The sequence below is a fragment of the Lathyrus oleraceus genome, chromosome 6, assembly GCF_024323335.1.
Source record: "Lathyrus oleraceus cultivar Zhongwan6 chromosome 6, CAAS_Psat_ZW6_1.0, whole genome shotgun sequence".
Classification (NCBI taxonomy): domain Eukaryota; kingdom Viridiplantae; phylum Streptophyta; class Magnoliopsida; order Fabales; family Fabaceae; genus Lathyrus; species Lathyrus oleraceus.
Genome location: NC_066584.1, coordinates 260,854,742 through 260,868,158, shown reverse-complemented (window position 1 = coordinate 260,868,158; position 13,417 = coordinate 260,854,742). Strand labels below are relative to the sequence as shown.

The following is a 13,417-nucleotide window of genomic DNA, read 5'->3' as shown; positions in this document are numbered from 1 at the left end:
TTTTCTTAAAAAATAATAAAATATATTTTTTGTAAATAAATAACTAAAGTATTAAGTAAGAAATAAACAACTAGGCAAACATCCATTAGATAAGCATGGTAACTTTAGAACTATAGGAGGTTCCCGTTGAGTACAACGAATGTGAGGGGCGCCTAGCACCTTCCTCTCACTTAATCGACTCCCAAACCCTAACGGCTTATTCTTTCCTTTTAGGGTTTTCTCCTTATTTCTCATTTTTCTTAGAAACGAATAAAAGATGGTGGCGACTCTGTGACTTTTCCATCCGCATCAGATGGGAAAAAAATCAAACTTCAAGATAATAAGCGAAAATTTAATCTCATAAAGTAAAGTAGTGTATGTGTTACTCTTCCCTACCAAAAAGGCTCAAAGTAGGTAAGGTGTACACACCATTAAACCAAAACAATGCAAGAAAATCATATATATACTCAATAAACTATAGAACCTCACTTTCCACTTTAGGTATAATGAAGTATATTTGGTTTGTTAAGTTCCTTGACATACACCTATGAATGTGACATTGTTGTAATATTTGGAATGAAGTAAACTTGGATCGGGGCTTGAAAGAATTTATTGACATTAATAAACACAAACATGAACTAGTATGAATCAAAGTGAATTTGAAAAAAAATATTATATATATATATATATATATATATATATATATATATATATATATATATATATATATATATATATATATATATATATATATATAATGGGAAAAATGGATTGAGTGAGAGCACACTACCATAAGAAGGCATCAAACAGGAGGAAGAAAGTTTTACTCGGCTCCTCCATAAGAAGACATGTCATTCTTAGCTGTATTAATCTGTGGTCTTTCAAAAGTTACAACAATTTCATCATCATCATCTCTGATCTCTCTAAATTGGGACATTTTGCCCAATTCTTCAACTTTATCCATAACATGGCCTAGTTTTTCAACCATCTCCATCAACAATGAACTGAAAGCAGCAAAAGGTATGCTTTTGAGAACTCAAGGCTAGTGATCATACTCATAGTCATAGTATTACTCAACTGCGGCATCAAAATCTTCTTTTGTCCTTGTCCTTCTTTTGTTCGTTCTAGGAAGTGCTCTTTCGATTTATTTCCAACCAGAGAACAATAATCACTTTTAATACTTGATAAGGTGATTCTATTGTCATCATCAATCATGTAGAAGTTGGGGGTTATGAGAGTTTTAGGGTTATGGGGATTTTGACTTCGACCATTCCTTGGTCCTAGTAAAAGTTGTGGATGCAATTTCAACGCATTGTCAATTTTTTCTCAAAACACTCAGATTATCAGAGTGTTTTGAGGGAAAATTACCGATTTTTCCTTATGCTGTTCGCCATTACCCTAAGTACTTTTGATACTTCTTGTGCAAGTTTGATTCAAGAATCTTTGTAAAGATTATGGATTGACCTCGGTGTCTTCGTGAATTAGATTTTAAATAAAAGATAAGTTAAATGCATGTATACAAAATTTATATTTTATACTAGAGCTTATAATTTAATAATTGTGAATATGACAGTTAATATAATGTTGTAGATTAATGCATTTCATGTTTCATTTCTAGACAAAATGAGCTTGATCAATATGATCCAAATCATACCTAGATCTTAATCAATGATTTCTATTTTTAAGTGATAATGATCCATGTGCTGTCAATAACATGACAGGTAATCTTGGAGTTCAATAGTGAGCCTTATAGGAGCAAGTTGAAACAATTTTTTTTTGAAAAATATGAGTTGCTCTATCTTTTTAAAAGTTTAAAATTATTGATTTAGTATCTGAATTTCAAAATAATTCATGTAGGCATCCATGTAGAGTTGAATTTCAGAATGATTTAGTACGTGTGTCCAAAATAATTGATTTAGTACCTGGATTTCAGATTGAAGACATCCATGTAGAGCTACAACATTGTAACTAAAATGACGAAGAGAAGCTTCCACTGTTGCATATTGCTGCCACGGGATCCTGTGGCAGCTTCTTGAGTATCTTGGCTCCCAATTTGCTTGCATTGCCTGTTCAATTCTACACTATAAGATCTTCTATCACAAAACACCAATTTGTGATATTCTTTGCTTAAATAAAAAATGGACACTAACTTACAAACGTATCATCCTTGGCCTTAGAGTCTAAAATGGCCTCGTAGAACTTGTAAATAGGATCCTCTGCTCTGATGAATCATATCTTCATTTTCTTGTTTTTCAGAATCATTAAAACATTTCACAACAGTAACTGCATCATTATTTTAACCATCAATTATATAGACCGAGACAGTAGAATCGTGGTACCTTTTTTCATCTTTAATAAGTAGCAATTTTCTACATCAGTAATATGTTTTACCTTCAATAGGTTCATCACTAGACAAAGGGCGATGGCAATGCATATGGTAACTGCATCATTATTTTAACCATCAATTATATAGACCGAGACAGTAGAATCGTGGTACCTTTTTTCATCTTTAATAAGTAGCAATTTTCTACATCAGTAATATGTTTTACCTTCAATAGGTTCATCACTAGACAAAGGGCGATGGCAATGCATATGGTAGAGATGTGATCTTTTGCCATGCTCAAGACATTATCAACTGTCTAACTTGATACAATTATCAAACTGAATGTCAAAAGAAATATCATAACACCATAGTCATAATTATTTTTTATATAAGGAATGAATCTTACATAAGTAGCTGAAGTTCCTGCAAAACCAAAAGTGAAACAATGATTAAGCCAAATATTTGGAAATCTCCAGCCACATGACAAAATACTTGATCAGATTTAAAATCTCAACACACAGATACTTTTTCTACAACTGTATTTATTATTTAATCAAAGTTTTTTTCATGAAGAAATAAATTTTTTACCTAAAACAAAAACTGCAGCTCCAATGAAAACCGCTCGAAAAATATGACCAGGTGCGTCTGCAAGATTCTCAATAAAAATGCCAACAATCCTGCGGAAAGTGTCCCTAGTTCTCTATTTAGTCCTATGCATAAGGCTCCCCCTGTAATCATAATCAATACTTGAAGGACACGTAATAATAATGATGTTACTGAGAAATGAGAACTGCTTACCTACAGTAAACTCCATCACAACCACCACAGTCATGACTGAGAGTCACCACAACATTTTTTTCCTATCCCTATGTACAATGGATCCGTAAGATACAACAAAGAAATTAGTGTCAAAGCCATACCAAGTTTCTCAAGGTAACAATAAACACAAGAAATTCGGGGTTTGAATTGGATTTCTAAAAACAAAAGTTTTTTCAAAACAAACTTAATCAAGCAAAAACATGAACAAGAAAAATAACAAAGTTATTTTTATACTGGTTCGCTGGTTAACGAAGCTACCTCCAATCAATCATACCAAGGTGATTTTGCCTCCTCAAGAATGCTTAATCCACTATAATCGAAATTGTACAAACACCACAAAGACAAACCATATTTATCTTCTTGAGTCTATCTGACTAAAACCTAGTCACTCGAGGAAACCACTCAAATAATTTTGAGATTTACAAGTTGTGTTTACAAAGAATGCTTCTAAGAAAGAAGATTAATACAAGATTAATACAAAGAATATCTCACACAATAATGAACAAAAACTCTATGTATGTTTACAAAGAATATACACAGAAAATATTTAGTTTGACAAAAACGTGTGTATGTTCAGTAGCGTGAGCAGTAGCAAGCATTAGCAACTTCTTCCAATCTTCCAAGTCTCCTTTAGATAGGCAATTAAAAGATCCGTTGGATGGTAGAATTGGAATAGCAAATAGCAGTTGTCTTCTTTCATAACAGTTTTCATATAGGAGGAAAAATTGTACAATATTATTGTCCTTAGCCCATAAAATCAGGAGTGGCGGAAAGGGTGATCTTGTATTGTGTACTATTTTCCTGATGCAAAACCTTTTGTTCTTATCTTCTAAACTTCAAAGGCTTCTGATGAAATGATGTTAAAGCATCCTTAGAAGGATCAAGAGACTAGTTGAGAGAATCTTCAGAACCTCGGTCTTCATAGTCTTGAGGCGGTTCATTAGAACCTATTCTTCAGAGTCTTCAGATCTTGTTCTTCATAATCTTGAGAACATGAGCACAAAATCTTAAAGGCACAGAGTCCTTTAGAGGCTCTTCAATCAGAACCATAGTCAGAAGCTTTAGCACAAATGTTCTTCAGAACCGTTGTCTAGGTCTCCTAGAACTTGACACTATCCTGTAAATCACTTATATCTCTTCATAGTCAGAGTGTGTTGATTCTGGAGTCTGATGATGTCACATGTCAAGGCTTTAGAATCAGAACCTGTTTAGCAAAAGTTACACACTAGACCAAAATCATTAGTGTACAAAATTGTTCTCTAAGAAATAATGCATTATTATCATCAAAACTAAAGGCCAGATGCAGAACCAAATCTTGTTCTAACAATCTCCCCCTTTTTGATGATGACAAAACCATGTATTTTGATGAACAACTTTTACTTGGTTTAATCACATAAAAATATAAGAGCGAAGTTTGTAAGCTCCCCCTGAATTTTATACTTATAAAAATTATTTTTCAGCTTAGAATGTCAGAATTAGGTTTGCAACTCCCCCCCCCCCCCCCTGAATTTAAGACTTAAAATAATCTTAACACATATAAAAATTTCAAATAGCATGAAAGAAATAACTTCCCATAAGGTAGAAGCCTGGTTGTTACTATATTCCTATCAAATTCTTACCAAGTCAGACAACAGTTAGAGACATGTTTGGGTTTCAAAATAAAATTAAATATATCAAAATCAGTCATTATTTCTCCCCCCTTTGTCATCATTAAAAAAGAAAATAAAGACAATGTAAACCAAAATAAACTTCATTCGATAAAAAAGATAATGTTGATATAAAAATGAAACGAAAGAAAAACAAAGACAACACAAAGTTTTAAAAACTAAGGTTTATGAGGGGGTGATAGTCTTGATAAGATCTCTCCAAGCATCCTTTTTATCTTAGATGTCATTTTCTTCACTTCAGAATTCTCAGCCGCCAGATGCTCCAAAGTCTTCAGAATGTATTCCTCATAAACCATAGTCTTCTTGACTTTAGAAACACTTCCAACTTCAAAAGTAGTCTCAGAAGCAACTAAAGTAGTTTGAACTAGAGACGGAGGAAGAGTCATTTCTGGAGCAAGAAGTAGAAGAGCAGGAGGAATCTTCTGAAGTAGAGTTTCAACGATACCAGAGAGTCTGGCATGGAAATTTCTTTTATCTTCCTTCAGGTAAGCAATCTCCAGCTCTTCAGAGCTAACTTCTATTTAACTTCTGAAGTTGTTGGTCATAGCGCATACTTCTGAGAGGTTTGCGTTAGAGGTGCAACTAAGAGCGTTAACTCTGCAAGCAACCTCGTCTTCAAACTTAGCAAATAATTCATCCACGGGTGTAGGGAGAATGTTGGCTTGAATAGAAGTTAGATCAGAATCGATACGAGGGCTCCTGTTTGGGATTGCAAATACATCAACATCTGATTTAGACTATCTAACTAAATCAACAAATTCCTCGGGGTTAGGATTAGGTCCAAATACCTATGAATGAGTCTCGGTATTAGAGGAAATGCTAATGGTTAGGTCATAAGAATCTGGGGTAAAAGGTCCATTTTTTAAGATTCATTGTATGAACTCATCAGAGATAAGTACATTAATGATAGGTGGGTAGGGTGGAGTAGGTGGAGAAGGTGCGTCTTCTGGAAAGGTACAGGCTTCAGGTGTTGGAAAATTAACTTGAGATGGTGTAGAAACGTCAGATTCAGAAGGATGGCTTTCTGTATCATTGGGTTTGGGGGAAGTTGGAGTAGTTTCAGAAGTGGTACAAATATTTATTGGTGGTGGTGTAATTGTTGTGATGATGGTTGATTCAACACAAGTTAGGTTAAGTATGGGGAGGGTGATAGAAATGGATGGAATGGATGTGGTGGTTGTTTTAGAAGTACTAGAGAATTTATGAGGAGGGTGGTTATGGCTCCAAAAGGAATATATAATGGTGAAGAAGTTTGAGGAGGAATAGATGAAGTAATCGCAACATAATTAGCAGAGTAAAAATGAGTCTCTATCATAGGCGACTTACTATGATTCCTAGAAGGAGTCATTTCGGAAGACCTAGCAGTCTCAGAACGGACAGACTCTGCTATAGGTCTCATTGTGTAACTCATAATGTTGAGTCCAGAAGTCCTAGCAACTTTGGTGGGTGTTCTGGCAGATCCAGAAGGTTCTTCATCAGAATGTTTAAGCTTCTTTTTTCTTTTCGAAGAGTACACGTCAACAAAGGTTTCAGGAAGTTCATCATAGTTTAACACATCCTTAGGAAAACCCTTTGTTAAGCTGGAAACATTGTAATATTTAAGAACCTCCTTAGGTTCTTCTTGAGTGAATAGAGGATAATCATCCACTGGCATACTTCTAGAACCAACAAATGGCATGTCTAGAAGTTCTGAAGGGTTAAAAACATGTGTAATCAAGGACATGTTCTTCATAGTATGTCCATTGAAAATCTTCTGAATAATATAATCAACTTCATTGGTCATTCATGCTTCCATAAGCTTCTACACCAACTTGCTCTCAAATAAGATGTCAGAAATCAACCTACCCATAGGTATCCAAGTTCTCATCTTAGAATATCCACTTCTTGTTTCCTTAACCATATCCCTCCGGTATTTGAAGAGAATTGAGGCCAAATTCATCTTGTCACCAATGGCCAGGTAGTACAACATGTACCTATGATCAATGTTAATGTAATCTGGTTAATTTGAAGGAGGTCGGGGATAAATGCATCCAAGAAAAATCTTGAACCAAATTCTAAGACTTTCATGAAGATCCTTGGAATTAGATGAGAGTTTTCCATTCGAAAAGATAACTTTTGCAATCTCTTCCATCTTCTTTGTCTTAGAAATCATACCAAAACCCCGCTTCCCAGAACCATAATGACCTAGAAGAGTAGTAATAGACTTATCAGAGGTGGAGATCTTGTGACCCAACACATATGACGTCACTTGAAGAGATAAAGCTTCAGGAAAAATCCAGAATTGCTAAAATAGATTATCGTAAATTGGTCCTTTAAGACGTTCAAAGTAACCTTCCCAACTAAAATCTTGCAACTCCTATCAGATCATACCCGTTTACTTTGAGGTTATCAAAGTCCACCAATAATTTACATAGAACCTTTAGCTTCTCAACTGGAATAGACAAAGTGAGTTCATGAACTACTTCAACTACTTGCTCTTTTTGCTGAGGTTGATGTTATTCTTGAGCTTGTTCTTGAGCAGATTGTTGAGCAAATTATTGAGAAGCCATTGTTAAAGAGCAAAAGGGTTTTAGGGTTCACATAAATTTTTCGCTCAAAGAATGAAAGTGTAGGTTGTGAGAGTAACCAAGGTGAGTGAAGTGAGTTTAAATAGAAGCTTTTGCAATCATGACAAAGTGGTAAAGCATGAAGATTTAACCTAATCCCAAGGTATATTTACCCAACGTGTTATATCAGTGCGTCATAAATAGTTCAATTTTCTAAGATAGTTATCTTAAAAACTATTCCATTAATCGAGACTGATTGACATCTATTTAATGCAAAACTGTTCAGTATCCATAAAGCAGAATTTTCTAACCAAACAAATTTTGACTATATAGATCTGAACTTATGAAACCTTCTCTCTTCCGAAGACTCACACGTTCAGAACCAAAAACAAATCTCAGATTCTCATTTAACCATTATGAGAGATTAACATTCTAATAACATCTTTTTCATTATGGACATAAGTCAATTTTCAAATTTTTCAGAATGAAAACAAATCTATCTTCAACAAGGGGTTTTATAAAGATATCAACCCATTGATGGTCTATATCAATAAATTTTAGATTTAAAATTTCCTTATGAACATAGTCACATATAAAGTGATATTTTATCTCAATATGTTTAGCTCTAGAATGCAAAATGGGATTCTTAGATAAACAAATAACAAAAGTATTATCACAAAGTATAGGAATTTTACTCTCATATATCTGGAAATCTTCTAGCTGACTTTTCATCCAGAGCATCTGAGTGCTTCATCCAGAAGCTGCAATGTATTCAGCTTCAGTAGTTAATAGTGCTATTATTGATTTCCTTTTGTTGGACCACGAGATCAGGTTATCTCCCAAAAACTGTCAGCTTCCATAAGTGATTTTCCTCTCAAGTCTATCTCCAGCGTAATTAGCATCACAATAACCCACTAGCTTGTAATCTTTAGATTTTCTATAATACAAGCCAAAGTTTATCTTACCTTTCAGATATCTGAAGATCCTCTTAACAGATGTTAAGTGGGACTCTCTAGGATTTGATTGGAAGCGAGCGCATAAACAGAAACTAAACAAAATGTCAAGTTTAAAAGCAGTCAATTATAGGAGAGAGCCAATCATACCTCTGTATACCTTCTGATCTTACCGTTTACCTCACAATTCTCAAGCATACATGTAAGATGCATATGCGTCTTATAAATCTTGCATTCTGACATTTAAACTTCTTCAGAAGTTCCTTGGTGTACTTGCTCTGATGAATGTATGTTCCTTATGAATTTTGATTAATCTGAATCCCCAGAAAGAACTTGAGTTCCCCCATCAGACTCATTTCAGATTCTTCCTACATAGACTTAGCAAATTCCTTGCACATAGTAGCATTAGCAGAACCAAATATGATATCATCAAGGTAAATTCGAACAACAAGGATATCATTTTTGAATGAATTACAGAAAAGAGTTGTATCAACTTTTCCTCTGGTGAAATCCTTTTCAAGAAGAAATTGCTTAGTCTTTCATACCACACTCTAGGAGCTTGCTTCAGACCATACAATGATTTCTTAAGTTTGAAAACAAAGTTTGGGTTTTTAATATTTTCAGAACCAGGGGGTTGGTGTACATACACTTCTTCAGTAGTGTAACCATTCAGAAATGCACTTTTAACATCCATCTGATATAAGATGATGTTATGATTAATAGCAAAAGAAATTAAGAGAGGAATATACTCTAAGCTGGAAACTAGTGAAAAGGTTTATGTATAGTCAATGCCCTATTGTTGACTATAACCTTGTGCTACCAGTCAAGCTTTATTTCTTACTACCTCTCCTTGTTTGTTCAACTTATTTCTAAAGACCTAATTTGTTCTAATAACATGAGTTCCTTTGGGTCTTGGCGCCAAATCCCACACGTCATTTCTGAAGAATTTATTGAGTTCCTCTTGCATAGCCAGAACTTGTTCACTGTCCAGAAGTGCTTCATCAACTGATGTAGGCTTTATTAGAGACACCAAACCCATAAGAGTTTCTTCAGAAGACTTGAATGAGGATCTAGTTCTGACATATTCAGACTTGTATCCCAGAATCCATTCTTCCAAAAGTGAAGATCTTTGTCTGTTCCTTCTCAGAGGAGTCTGAGCTTTAACAACTTTTGGTTGATGAGCTTCAGAATCTTAGGCTTCAACTTCTTTGGCTTCTGAAGTCTTTCCTTCAAAACTTGAGTATGTTATCTCCAGATCTAAAAATTTCTCAACTAGCTTTGACTTTTCACAGTCAAGCTTATCATCAAATATGACATGCATTGATTCTTCAACAATCTGTGTCTCAGTGTTATATACTATATAGCCTTTTGAGCGTTCAAAGTATCCTATCATGACACACTTTTGTGCCTTAGAATCAAACTTGCTCAGATTCTCTTTAATGTTCAACATAAAATAAGAACATCCAAAAGGATTAAAAATATGAAAGGTTGGGCTTCAAATTCTTCCACAACTCATAGGGAGTCTTACCCAAAATAGGTCTTATAGAGATCATATTCTGAATATAAAACGATGTGTTGACTTCCTCTGTCCAAAAGTGCTTAGCCACATTAGTCTCTTGATTATGGTTCTGGCTATCTCTTGCAGTGTCATATTCTTACTCTCTACAACTCCATTTTGTTGTGGAGTTCTAGGGCAGGAGAAATCATGGGAAATGCCATTAATATCAAAGAGTTTTTCAAAGTATTTGTTTTCAAATTCTCCACCATGATCACTTCTGACTTTTACAATTCTGAGATCCTTCTCATTTTACACCTGGGAGCAGAAGGTAGAAAACACATAATGTGACTCATCATAGTGTCTAAGAAATTTTACCCATGTCCATTTGTTATAGTCATCAACAATGACTAGTCCATACTTCTTACCATTGGCGGAAGCAGTTTTCACTGGTCCAAACAAATCAATATGCATAAGTTCCAAAGGTTAAAACAACATTTTTAGCTTCGAAAGAAGTTTTAGAAAACTTGCCTTTCTAACATGCTTCACAAAGAGCATATGAAGCAAACTTCAGATTTGGCAGGCCTCTGACTAAATTGAGCTTGTTAAGCTGAGAAAGCCTCATCATGCTAACATGACCCAATTGTCTATGCCATGTCCATTGCTCTTCATTAACAGACATACGACATTTTACATTCTAACTTTTCAAATCAGAAAGTCTGATCTTATAAATGTTGCTCTTCCTCTTTTCATTGAAAAGAACTGAGCCATCCTTTTAACTGACAACTTTACATAACTTTTGATTGAAAATAATGTCATGACCATTGTCACTTAATTGACTTATGGACAAAATTTTATGCATTATCCCTTCAACTAAAAGAACATTAGTAATGGAAGGGAGAGTATTGTTACCTACTGTTCCTGAGCCAATGATCTTCCCTTTCTGATAACCTCTGGAACCGAAGACACCTCCAAACTTAAGTTCCATGCTTTAGAACATATGCCTTCTTCCTGTCATGTGCCGCGAGAATCCAGAGTCTAGGTACCTTGATTGGTGTCTTAATTCTGCTACTAAGGATATCTGACATATATTATCTTATCCTTAAGTACCCATATCGTTCTGGGTCCTTTTGGGTTAGTCTTCCGAGAGTTCTTAACAAACTTGGGTTTTTGTGCATGATATTTATACATTAATACATGATTAGAACGGGCATGAGGTTTTGCTTTAGCCTTAGGTTTAGAAATAGTTATACCTTTAGGCCTAACATCATTTTGTTTCCCATAAGGAACAAAATGAGATTGAAGAACATTTGGCTTATCATCTTTTTCAAAGTCAGATTCGTCCTCAGAATAATAACCAATACCCCTTGTCCCATTCTTGCTAACACCATAAATCATGGAAGCCATTAAGCTTATATTCAGGCTTCTAGCAATAAATTTCTAGAAAGACTTGTCATATTTCTTTATGATGTCACCAAAACCTGTAGAGGCTTTAGAAATGATTTTCTTATCATGTTTGACACTCTTGCTTTGAGGCACAAAGTCATTTTTCAAAATAAAATTTTCTTCACTCAAACTTGAAAAATCTTTCTGAAGCTTACAGCAAACTTCTGATTCAGATAAATGAATCTTCTTCAGATCCTTGTATTTGTCTAGAAGATCCTGTTACTTTTACAGGACTTGTGATAAACTTGATTCAAGCTCAGAATGAGAAATTTCATAAAATACCTCTTTTGTATCTGACTCAGACTCTGATTCTGATTGAGTCATTTACGTAGGAGCTTCTGTGTAATATAACATCACCATGCTAGTATGCTCTTCCTCTGAGTCATCTTCTGAGGACTCTGAATCATCCCAAGTTTCCATCATACCTTTCTTGTTTCCTCTGAAGTTCCTTTTAGGCATTTCTTTCTTTAGCTTGGGAAATTCATTCTTGAAGTGGTCAGGATCCTTACACACAAAGCACGCGAGTCCTTTGCCAGCTCCATCTTTCTTGAATCCAAATTTTGTGGGCTAATGATTGTACTATTATACCATTTTCCCACTTATATGCAAACCGTTATGAAAGAGAAAACTTCATTTTTAGTATTCTAATTCTACCCTTCAACAAATCTTTTCTATGCCTATATAAAGGAGACTTGAAGATTGGAAGTAGTTTGTAATGTTGTGCTAACTCAGTGAACGCTATACTAAAAAACGCTTATGCTATTGAACATACACAAGCTCTTATTAAATATTATTTTTTGTGTATATTCTTTGTAAACACACAAGAGTTTTTTCTCGTTACTGTGTGATAAATATTCTTTATATTAACTTATGTTAATATGCTTTTTAGAAGTATTCTTTGTAAACGAAACTTGTAAATCTCAAATATGTTTGAGTGGTTTCCTTGAGTGACTAGGTTTTAGTCAGATAGAATCAAGAAGACAAGGACGATTTGTCTTTGTGGTGTCTTTAATCAAGTTTTGATTATAGTGGATTATGTCCTTCTTGAGAAGGCGAAATCACCTTGGTAGGTGGATTGGAGGTAGCTTCGTTAACAACGAACCAGTATAGAAATAACTTTGTTATTTTTCTTGTTCGTGTTATTGCTTTATTAAGTTGGTTTTGAAAAAGCTTTTGTTTTTAGAAACCCAATTCAAAGCCTCCTTTATTGTGTTTCTTTCCATCTTCAATTGGCATCAGAGCTCCGATTTTGGTCTTGATAAGATTGTCAAACACTTAACAATGTCAGATAAAGATCCAGCATGAAACACAATGGTTACCATTCCACCACCAGTTGCCCAAACAAATGATGGAGATCATTACAATGCTTAAACTCCTATTTTTGATGGAGATAAATTTGAATATTGGAAGGACAGAATATAAAACTTCTTTCTAGGTCACGATGTTGATTTATGGGATATTGTAGTTGATGGATATATACACCCAGTTGATTCAAGTGGTAAGAAAACGGAAAGAAGAGTGATGACTGATCAAAAAAAGAAAGACTATAGGAATCATCACAAAGCAAGAATAATCTTGCTAAATTCTATTTCATACACTGAGTATGAGAAAATCACCTACATAGATACTGGTAAATCTATTTTTGACTCATTGAGGATAAGGCATTAAAGAAACCAAGACTCTTGCCTTGATTCAAAAAGATGAAGCATTCAAGATGGAGGATGAAGAAACAGTTGGGAACATGTTCTAAAGGTTTCAAACTCTTGTTGAAGTACTTAAGGTTTTAGACAAATGGTATTCTACTGTTGATCAAGTTAAAAAGATCATCAGAATTCTACCTAAGTGTTGGAGACCTATGGTAACTGCTCTAAAGTTATCAAAGGATCTTAATAACACTTATCTTAAAGAACTAGTTAGTTATTTAATAAGCCATGAGATTAAGATCAAGGAATATATATCCCAAGAGGAAGAGGAAGTCAATTGCTCTGAAGCCTTCAGGAAGATCTGAGAAGACCAAAGCTCTTAAAACTGAAATTGATTAAGAGTCTAAAGTGGTATCAGAAGAAGAAGATGAATTGTCTCTTTTATCAAAACACATTAATCAACTTTGGAAGAAAAGGAAAGGCAAATTCAGAGGGCAAAGAAGGATAAGTGGTCATTATGAGTCCACTTCTGGATCCAAGAACGAT

General features: G+C 34.5%; 1 pseudogene; it reads right to left on the bottom strand.

Annotated features, from left to right (window-relative positions):
* Nucleotides 1-802: 802 nt before the first annotated feature.
* Nucleotides 803-6,571, bottom strand: LOC127095045 (aluminum-activated malate transporter 14-like; annotated as a pseudogene).
* Between the last annotated feature and the right edge of the window lie 6,846 nt (nt 6,572-13,417).